The sequence below is a fragment of the Lipotes vexillifer genome, unplaced genomic scaffold (assembly GCF_000442215.2).
Source record: "Lipotes vexillifer unplaced genomic scaffold, Lipotes_vexillifer_v1.1 scaffold518, whole genome shotgun sequence".
NCBI classification, from domain to species: domain Eukaryota; kingdom Metazoa; phylum Chordata; class Mammalia; order Artiodactyla; family Lipotidae; genus Lipotes; species Lipotes vexillifer.
The window spans coordinates 3,135,598-3,146,657 of NW_006780945.1; the positions used below are offsets into that span (position 1 = coordinate 3,135,598).

Below are 11,060 nucleotides of genomic sequence, written 5' to 3' on the forward strand. Positions count from 1 at the left end.
TTGCGGTATGCGGGCCTCTCACTGTTGTGGCCTCTCCCCTTGCGGAGCACAGGCTCCGGACGCGCAGGCTCAGCGGCCACGGCTCATGGGGCCCAGCCGCTCCGCGGCATGTGGGATCCTCCCGGACCAGGGCACGAACCTGTGTCCCCTGCATCGGCAGGCAGACTCTCAACCACTGTGCCACTAGGGAAGCCCTGGCAGGCGGATTCTTAAGCACTGTGCCACCAGGGAAGTCCCTATGACAGGCTTATTTCACCTAGTATGTCCTCAAGGTTCATCCATGTTGTAGCATGTGTCCGAACTTCCTTCCTTTTTAAGGCTGAATAATATCCCACTGTGTGCGTGTGTGTGTCTGTGTCTGTGTGTGTGTGCCTGTGTGTGTATGCCACGTTTAGTTTACCCATTCATCTGTTGATGAATGTTTGGATTGCTTCCACCTCTTGGCTATTGTGAGTAGTGCTGCTGTGAACGTGAGTTTGTAAATATCTCACCGAGATTCTGCTTTCAATTCTTTGGAAACCCAGAAGTGGGATTGATGGATCGTATGGTAGTTCTGCTTTTAATTTTTTGAGGAAACTCCATATTGTTTACCATAGCAGTTGCACCGTTTTACAATCTTACCAACAGGGCACAAGGGTTCCAAATTCTCCACATTCTCAGCAAAACTTGTTCTCTTCTGTTGTTTTCTCTTCCCTTCCCTTCCCTTCTCTCCTTTTCTTTCGTGATGTCCCCCCCCCCTCCCTCCCTCCCTCCCTCCTTCCTTCCTTCCTTCTTTGATAGTAGCCATCCTAATTGGTGTGAGATGACACATCATTGTGGTTTTTAATTTCTCTTATGATTCATGATGTTGAGCATCTTTTCGTAAGTTGGCCATTTGTGTAGCATCTTTGGAGAAATGTGTATTCAAGTCCTTTGCCCATATTTTAATAGGGTTATTTGACTTCCTTGTTGACTCTTTTCCTATCCAGGCTTTTCAATTTAATTTACTGGGGGAGAAATTTCTTTTCAAATATGGCACCTCTGTTATTTTAATTGAAGCATAGTTACTGTACAATATGATATAAATTACAGATGTACAATATAGTGATTCACAATTTTTAAAGGTTATATTCCACTTATAAAATATTGGCCATATTCCCCATGTTGTACAATATATCCTTGTAGCTTATTTTATACATAATAGTTTGTACCTGTTCATCCCCTGCCCCTATCTTGCCCCTCCCCTCTTCCCTCTCCCCACTGGTAATCACTAGTATGTTCGCTGTATCTGTGAATCTTTTTCTTTTTTGTTATATTCACTAGTTTGTTGTATTTTTTAGATTCCACACATAAGTGATATCATGCAGTATTTGTCTTTCTCTGACTTACTTCACTTAGCATAATGCCCTTCAAGTCCGTCCATGTTGCTGCACATGGCAAAATTTCATTCTTTTATTATGGCTGAGTAGTATTCCATTGTATATATATTTATATATACCACATCTTTATCCTTTCATCTGTTGATGGACACTTAGGTTGCTTCCATATCTTCACAATTGTACATAATGCTGCTATGAACATTGGGGGGCATACATCTTTTCAGACTAGTGCTAGATATATACCCAGGAGTGGAATTGCTGGGTCATATGGTAGTTCTATTTTTAGTTTTTCTGAGAAACCTCCACACTGTTCTCCATAGCGGCTGCAGCAACTTACATTCCCACCAGCAGTGCACGAGGGCTCCCTTTTCTCCACATTCTCACCAACGTTTCTGTTTGTGTTCTGTCTGGCGATAACCATTCTTACAGGTGTGAGGTGATATCTCATTGTGGTTTTGATTTGTATTTCCCTGATAATTAACGATGTTGAGCATCTTTTCATGTGCCTGTTGCCCATCTGCATTTCCTCTTTGGAAAAATGTCTATTCAGTTCTTCTGCCCATTTTTAAAATAGGGTTGGTTGTTTGTTTGTTTTTGATGTTGAGTTGTATGAGCTGTTTATATGTTGGCTATTAATCCCTTAACAGTCATACCATTTGTAAATATTTTCAGTAGGTTGTCTTTTTGTTTTGTAGATGGTTTCCTTTGCTGTGCAAAAGCTTGGCACCTCTATTTTAAAAAGTGGAAATCAGTGGCAAAATAGAGTCTTCCTCCTAAAAGAAATCAACTGTTTATAGTTAACTTTAAAAAACAAAACTTTTGATTTCATAAAATGAAAGATAGCTATACTTGCAAAATGAACACTTGGCTATTTAAAACACAAGCCTGGGAAGTTTTTCATTTGTTTTAGATCTACTCAGCTAACAAACAAAGAAAAAAAATAGAAACCATCTATTTAGTTACCGTCTTTTATGTGTATCTCTTTTCTGGTTTATGGACATTTAAAACACAAGCCTGGGAATTTTTTCATTTGTTTTAGATCTACTCAGCTAACAAACAAAGAAAAAAAATAGAAACCATCTATTTAGTTACCATCTTTTATGTGTATCTCTTTTCTGGTTTATGGACACTTTTAAAACCATCCATGCTGTGACTCAAATGTAATGTAAACTAGGCTTTGCTCCTCTAGGGTCCAGGACAAGAACATTGGAAGAAACAGTCTGTCCCCACCCCCGCCCCACCCCCGATCCCCGCTGTTTATTTATTTATTTTTTATCACTTTTATTTATTTATTTTTTGCGTTACGCGGGCCTCTCACCACTGTGGCCTCTCCCGTTGCGGAGCACAGGCTCGGGACGCGCAGGCTCAGCGGCCATGGCTCACGGGCCCAGCCGCTCCGCGGCACGTGGGATCTTCCCGGACCGGGGCACGAACCCGCGTCCCCTGCATCGGCAGGCGGACCCTCAACCACTGCGCCACCAGGGAAGCCCCCCGCTGTTTATTTTTAAAAGTTGTCATTTTTTTGGATGGGCGAGTGGATGAGAGATACCCTTTCTGCTTGACTTCATTTTTTTTTTCCCCCCCTTGGGCTGCGTTGGGTCTTCATTGCTGAGCGGGGGCTACTCTTCATTGTGGTGCGTGGGCTTCTCACCGCGGTGGCTTCTCTTGTTGCGGAGCGCAGGCTCTAGGCAGGCGGGCTTCAGTAGTTGTGGCACGCAGACTTCAGTAGTCGTGGCTCGCGGGCTCTAGAGTGCGGGCTCAGTAGTTGTGGCGCATGGTCTTAGTTGCTCCACAGCATGTGGGATCTTCCCGGACCAGGGCTCGAACCCGTGTCCCCTGCATTGGCAGGCAGATTCTTAACCAGTGTGCCACCAGGGAAATCCCTCTGCTTGACTTTAGAATGTCACCTTTCTCTGTAAATTTCATAAATTTGGGAAATGGGGAAGGACCCGGAGAGAGTATTCTGGTTCAGAACTTTGGCTTCACTCAAAGAAAAAAAATTCTTTTTTTTCAGAAATTTTCCGTAGAAATATAATGCAACCCACATGTTCCTGTAATAGCCCATTCTTGTTCCTTCTTCAGGGCATGGGGAGCATTTTTAATATGGATCAGTTTGCCATGGGGAGCAGTAGATTCCTCTCATTGAGTTCTTCAGTGGACTGTGGGCTGATTTGTTCATTCTGTTCTATTTGTCGCAAATCAGTCTTTGCTAAGTGCCCGTTCAATCAAGTTGAATATACTTTACCCAAGTCCCTCTGGTAAATACTTAATGAGAGAGAACTTTGGGTCTCTGCAGAGCTCCGTAATATCCTATCCTTTTATTCTTCCCCTTCTTGTATAAAAAACTGTAGTCATTGTAGTTGAAGACAGTAACTAGGGCATCCCTTAGTTTTTGGGGGGCTAAGTGGCACTTATTGAGTGCTTACTATGTGCTAGGTGCTGTTCTAAGCCGTGCCTGTGTACTAACTCATTGTCTTCCATCCCATGAGGCAGGTACTGACTGCATCAGCCCCATTTTCCAGATCAAAGACTTGAGTCCCAGAGTGGTGCCGCGAAGGAGTGCAGCTGCAGTGTCCATGCCGTTGACGACTCTGCAGTGCTGCCTCTTAATTCTCATTTGTTGATCCTTTCCTCGAGCATCTGCAAGTGCTTTTCACACCTGAAGGTGTACACCATTTGCCTAGGGAATCTCGCTAACGCGCAAGATTCTGATTTGGTGGGTCTGGGGTGGGCCCGGGATTCTGAATGTCTTACAGGCTCCTAGGTGAGGCTGGTGTTGCTGGTCTCTGGGGCCCGCTCGGAGCGGCCCGTGGTGGAGGATACAGCTGTGTAGCAGTGATGGAGTCCCGCGGTTGGAGGGGCCCTGGAAGAGTCTGTGGGTCAGTGCTCGGCAGGGGGCTTCTCCTACCCGACCCTTTGATATTCTGATTTAGGAGGCCTGGGGTAGGGCTCAGACATCTGTATTTCTAAGAAGCTTCACCGGGGGCTTCAGATGCACAGCCAGGTTTGGGAACCCGCACAGCTAGTCTGGCTCCCCAGCTGTGGTTTGAATCTCTGCCTCAGCATCTCCCCCTGTAGGTTGTGCAGAGACTGGTAGGTCCCGCTTTTAGAGGCAGCTCCCAGTGCCCGCCTGCCTTGTGGGGAACTAGGGTCTCCCTGGAGAGTGTATTAATCTCCTAGGGCCACCGTAACAAAGTGCCACACACTGAGTGCTTTAAACAACAGAAATTTATCATGTCAGTTCTGGAGGCTAAAAGGCTGGGTTCAAGGTGTTGGCAGAGCCATGTTCCTGAAAGCTCCAGGTAGTTCTTTGGCTTCTGTGTGTCTCTGTCCCTTTATCCGAATTTCCCCTTTTAATAAGGACATCGTCATGTTGGATTAGGGCCCACCCTAATGATCGCATCTTAACGTGATCATCTGCAAAGACACCATTTCCAAATCAGGTCACATTCTCAGGTACTGGGGGTTAGGACTAGAGCATCTTTTCGGGGGGCACAGTTGAACCCATAACAGGGAGGTAGGGTACATATAACAGGGGGATTAATAGATGCCATATTAAAATGGCAGACATTGGCATTAATAGGGGAGAAATGAAATTGGGGCTCCATGCTAGTCAAGGGTTTGGATGGAAATGAACATCTCAGGGCTTCCCTGGTGGCGCAGTGGTTGAGAGTCTGCCTGCCGATGCAGGGGACGCGGGTTCGTGCCCCGGTCCGGGAAGATCCCACATGCCGCGGAGCGGCTGGGCCCGTGAGCCATGGCCGCTGAGCCTGCGCGTCCGGAGCCTGTGCTCCGCAATGGGAGAGGCCACAGCAGTGAGAGGCCCGCGTACTGCAAACAAACAAACAAACAAACAAACAAATGAACATCTCAGATGAGCACCGCTTGACGTTGAGGGGCACAGCAACCAGCCTTGCCAGTGGAGCTGTGGGCGGACACTCAGCGATGGTGTAACTTGATCCCCTCCAGGTGCCTCCAGCTCTTTCTGCCCAGCCTTTACGGCTCTCCTTCCCCGACCACTTCAGGCCAAGCAGCTCATTGCCTTGTACCTGGTGCCACGCTGAGTGGGTACACTCATGGGTGATTTGCAGCCCCCGATGAGTTAATGACCTTATGCCCAGCCGGCCGTAGTCTGGGCCACCTAGCGCTCTGAGGAAATAAATCAGTGCAGGCTGAATCGTTAGGGGGAGTGACTTCTTTGTTTCCTAACCAGAGAAGATCGATCCTATAAGAGGGTTATTGCTGCTGCACGCAATTCGCCAGAGTTACTGGTTAGCAGAATCATTAGCTTTAGAAGTAAATGAAATAGACTTGGGGTATTGTTAACATTTCGTATAAACACATGGCCTTCCTCCTTATTCATTTAGTCTTCTGTTTCCAGGGGGAAATGGTGGATGACTCAGGGCCTGATGAAATACTTTGTGGCACAAGGGACTGGCTGCCAGATGCGGTGTGACGGTACTTTTCTTGGCTTCTGTAAAAGGCTTTGCCCGACTGCAGTGGTTCTCACACCTTAGCTCGTGAGTCCCCTGGATTGCTGGGCCCAGCCCCCAAGAGGGTGAGGGTTCAGGAGGTCTGGAATGGGGCCTGAGAATTTGCATTTCTAATGAGTTCCTGGGCTTTTGCTGAGGCTGGCCCGGGTCTCACAGTGACCCCCACTTTGAGAACTGCTGCCTCCCCGAATAAAACCCAGGCCCCTGGGAAGCTTTTTGGATTCAGTGTGCCTAAGCTTACTCCCAGAGAAAAGGAGTCTACTTTTTGGCTGCGTTGGGTCTTCGTTGCTGCGCGTGGGCTTTCTCTAGTTGCGGTGAGCGGGGGCTACCCTTTGTTGTGGTGCGCGGGCTTCTCATTGCGGTGGCTTCTCTTGTTGCGGAGCACGGGCTCTAGGCGCACAGGCTTCGGTAGTTGTGGCACGCGGGCTCAGTAGTTGTGGCTCACGGGCTCTAGAGTGCAGGCGCAGTAGTTGTGGCGCAGGGGCTTATTTGCTCCGCAGCATGTGGGGGTCTCCCGGACCAGGGCTCGAACCCTTGTCCCCTGCATTGGCAGGCGGATTCTTAACCACTGCGCCACCAGGGAAATCCTGAAAAGGAATCTTGTGTTTGAATTTTTAAGACGTGCTGGCCCAGCTCACTGTATAATTAGCAAGTAACATTGCAAATAACGTCCGCTGAGGTCATTTAACGGTGATGGGCCTGGACATTTTCTAGCTTCCATCAGTTTGCCCCTAGGTCCTCATCAAAGTCCTGGTTTATGCTGGCCTGATCCAACATGAAACCACTTTCTTGGGGATCATGATTACATGTTAACTGCAGCCCTGTAAGGGCCATGAGAGTGTATCTCGGTCCACAAACCCCATGTATCTAATATCTCTCTCCAAGCCCTCATTCTCTTGGGATGGCAAAAACTCAGTCCTTGTGAATTTAGAGTTTTTCCCCACCCTCCTCCCCACTGCCCAGCCTGGCACATCGTTTCAGGGGCTGAGGACCACAGGCATCTGATCTGGGTCCTCTTTGGCCCCCATGGTCATTGCTGAGTTGTTCTGAGTTCCCTGGACCAGGGGTCAGCAATGTTTTTTTTTCCTGTAAAGGGCCAGATGGTAAATATTTTCAGCTTTGTGGGCCATATGGTCCCTGTGGTGACTACTCAGTTCCGCCACTGTAGTGTGAGAACAGCCCTAGGCAGTACATAAATGAATGGGCATGGCTGGGTTTCAATAAAACTTTATTTACAAAAATGGGCAGTGGGCCGGATTTGGCCCATATGCAGTACCAAGCCTCTTCAGGTGTCTAGGCTGCCTCTCTGCCTGTCGTGGGGTTGGGGGTGGCTGGGTTTGTTCTTCTGCTTTGTGGACCTTTCCAAGGCCTTTCTCCTCCATGGGGGAGGCATGGCTGTTTTTTGCTGTGCTCCCCAACCTGGGTGGTGGAAACTTATTAGGCTGGCCCCCAGTTCCCCCATCTCAGCGTGGCTTTGAGGCTCCCAGGATTATTCCACTATTCCAGGGCCACCTTGGGTCAAAAGAAAACGGTGAGGCTGTCTCGAGTTCTCTGCCTGGACACCCCCAGCTGCCCCCTCTCTGGAGCGTGCTGCCTGCCCCGAGCTCCACCCGGGAACGAGGGTCGGGAGATCCCTGCTCTTTGATTCCCAAATCCATCTGGGAGTTCGGGCCCAGCCATGGGGGCAGGCCACAGGGCTCCTTTTTCTCAGTGACCTGCCACTTCTCAGCCTTCCCCATGTCGTGTCTTCTTTCCCACTATCAGGAATCTTTATTGAGACAGGGTGGAGAGTACCCTGGCTCTTGTTTGAAAAAAATAAAACTGTATGCCCATGGCTCGCCAGTCAAAAGGTACAGAAAGGATGCTCAGTGAAAAGTGAGTCTCTCTCTCACTCCTGTCTACCTGTTACCTATTTCATTTCCCCAGAGGCCAAAGTGCCCTATGTCTCTCTTAGCACCCAAGTATAAATGTGTTGAAACTGCTTTACGCCCTGATTTCATCAACTCTTAGAGAAGGGTTCCATATCAGCACATCTAAATGAGCCATCTAGGTTTTTTGGGTTTTGGTCTTGTTTTTTTTTAACTACTGCATACTATTCCATCAAATGGAGGCCCTGTAACATTTAAAACCAGTCCCCTGTTGAGGGACATTTAGGTTGATTCACATGCTTTACTCTTATAAACAGTGGTGCAGTGACTATCCTGGTCCATTAAATAGACATATTTTATTGTTGTTGAACTTGACTTAATGGAGTTGCTTGATTAACGGACGCTCTGTCTTTGTTACCTGTAACACTTTGAATACCAACTGGTGAGATCCTGCCCTGTCTTCAGCTCCCCCAGAGTCAGTTGTTTAATGCAACTATTTATGCCGGTTGTATTTGTTGCAATCATTTGATGTAACCAAATATTACACAAATTGATGAAATATGAGGGTGAAACAGGAAAAGGAGTTTTGATGAAAGTTCAGTCAACCACTTTGAATAGATTTGCTAGTGTTGAATTACCAAATTTCTGTCAAATAAGGCATAGCAGAGACAGCTGTCAAAGACTGGGCAACGAATCAGAAAAATTGAGAACGCTTCTGTTTTCAGATTTCTTCCCACATCTTTAAGTCCTTACACCACTTTAAAGAAGCCAAATCTGAAGGTTGTAAATGAAATATTATGGGTATGATTTTTGCAACGTAGATGAAACCAGACTTGATCAGTTGACCTAGATGCACTGAAATGGCTTCTCTGTTAAAACGTCACAGGACGGGCAAGTTAACGCACATTTATTTGCTTGAAATTAAAATTATTTGGGGAAGGGAGATTCAACCCTTTGTCCACTACTAAAATTAACTAATGACCAGTTTGTGTCACATCAGAATGGAGAATATCTACTGTGTACAGTTGGGTCCATGTGAGCATGTCTTTAGTAGAAATTCCTAAGAGTAGGATTATACAATGGTTTGTGAATTTTCCATTTTTATAGAAATTCCCCAGTTGCCCTCTGTAGAGGGCACTGTAGAGGGCACAATTTTTTTTTTTTTTCGGTACCCGGGCCTTTCACTGTTGTGGCCTCTCCCATTGAGGAGCACAGGCTCCGAACGCGCAGGCTCAGCGGCCACGGCTCATGGGCCCAGCTGCTCCGCAGCATGTGGGATCTTCCCGGACCGGGGCACGAACCCGTGTCCCCTGCATCGGCAGGCGGACTCTCAACCACTGCGCCACCAGGGAAGCCCCCAATTCACACTTGAACCAGCAATGTCTGAGAAGGACACCCTCAACACTGTGGGGTTTTAGCAAACTTTTGGATTTTTTTTTTTTTTTTTATCAATAGGGATAGACAGAATGGTATTTTGTGGAGTCTTTTGGGCCATTCTCTTCTTATAAGTCAGCTTGGGCATCTTTCCTTATGTTTCAAAGCCATTTATATTTCCCTTTCTGTGTATCGTCTGTATCTTTCTATTACTTTTCTATTGTGTTGTTGGTCTTATTATTATTTTGGAGTTGCTTTTATGCTGAGGAAATTATCTGTCATATTATCACAATTATTTTCTCAGCTTGTCACTTACAACTTTATGGTGCTTCTATGTAGATTTTCATTTAATTTGTACTTATTTGAACTTCATAATTTTTCTTGAGTCTTACTTAGTAAAGTCTTCCTCATTCCAAGATGATTCAAAATACTATCTGTTTTTTCTATGCCTTTGTTTCCATTTTTTCCATTTAAACATTTCATCCATCTGGAATCCATTTTGGTATAAGAAGTGAGGTAGAGATTAGGATCCATGTATTTCCAGATGGCTCCTGGAAGTCCTAATACCTAATTTATTGAATAATACATCTTTTCTCCATTGGTATGAAATGCCAACTATATTATTCACTAAATTAGAAAAAGTATTTATTTTTTATTTCTGGATTTTTTTAGTCCTAAGGTGAATAACGTGTCAGCCGTTAGCCATATGTAGCTGTTCGGCATATGAAATGTGGCTAGCCCAAGCTGAGATGTGCTGTAAATGTAAAATTTTACATGCACCATTTACACACCAGATTTGGAAGATTTACTAAATATATACATACACACACACATACATATATATGCATATATATATAAAATATCTCATTAGTAATTTTTTATTGCCAACATGTTAAGGTGCTAATATTTTGGATGTATTGGGTAACATAAAATATATTACTGAGATTGATTTCACCTGTTTCTTTTTACCATGTTTATTGTGGCTATTAAAACATTTAGCATTGCATTTGTGTCTCACACTATATTTTTATTGTACAGTGCTGCTTTAACTTTTTGTGGTCTATCTAGTCGTGTCTACACTGTTTCAGTGATTGGAATTTTGTTTTATTGTCTGTTAGCCGCCCCCCCCCCCGCACCGTATTACTTTTCTTTTTCAAAAGTTTCTTGGTTATTCTTTTTTCTTTTTTTAAAAAAATCAATTAATTAATTAATTAACTTTTTGGCTGTGTTGGGTCTTCGTTGCTGCGCGCGGGCTTTCTCTAGTTGCAGTGAGCGGGGCTACTTACTCTTCATTGCGGTGTGTGGGCTTCTCATTGCAGTGGCTTCTCTTGTTGCAGAGCATGGGCTCTAGGCGCGCGGGCTTCAGTAGTTGTGGCATGTGGGCTCAGTAGTTGTGGCTCGCAGGCTCCAGAGTGTAGGCTCAGTAGTTGTGGCACACAGGCTTAGTTCCTCCGCGGCATGTGAGATCTGCCTGAACCAGGGATCGAACCCATGTCCCCTGCATTGGCAGGTGGATTCTTAACCACTGCGCCACCAGGGAAGTCCCTCTTGGTTATTCTTATAGACTGATTCTCCATGCAAACTTTAGAATCAACTTTCTAGTTTCAGTAACATCTTGTAGGTATTTTTATGGGGTTTGTTTCAAATTTATAGATTCATTTAGGCAGAAGTGACAGATTTAGGGTGATGAGACTTCCTATCTATGGACGAGGTACACAACTCCACTTATTCAAGTCATTGATTATGTCTCTCGGTAGCATTTTCAGTTTTCTTCATCAGGATTTTTCATATTTCTCTTTGAGTGTATTCCTGGATATTGCATTTCCTTTAGCTTCTGTTGTAAATGGGATCTTTTCTTTCATAGTATATTCTATCTGGCTATTGTTTTTGCATAGGAAAATTATTGATTTTTCCAAACTATTTGTACTGAACTGCCAAAGTGAATACTCTTATTGGCAGGTTTTTTG

At 45.3% G+C, this 11,060-nt stretch overlaps 1 protein-coding gene across 2 annotated transcripts in view; it reads left to right on the plus strand.

The window, feature by feature from the left end:
* SLC39A11 (solute carrier family 39 member 11) overlaps positions 1–11,060 on the plus strand; it is a 329,009-nt gene that overhangs the window by 50,957 nt on the left and 266,992 nt on the right. The window lies entirely within an intron of this gene.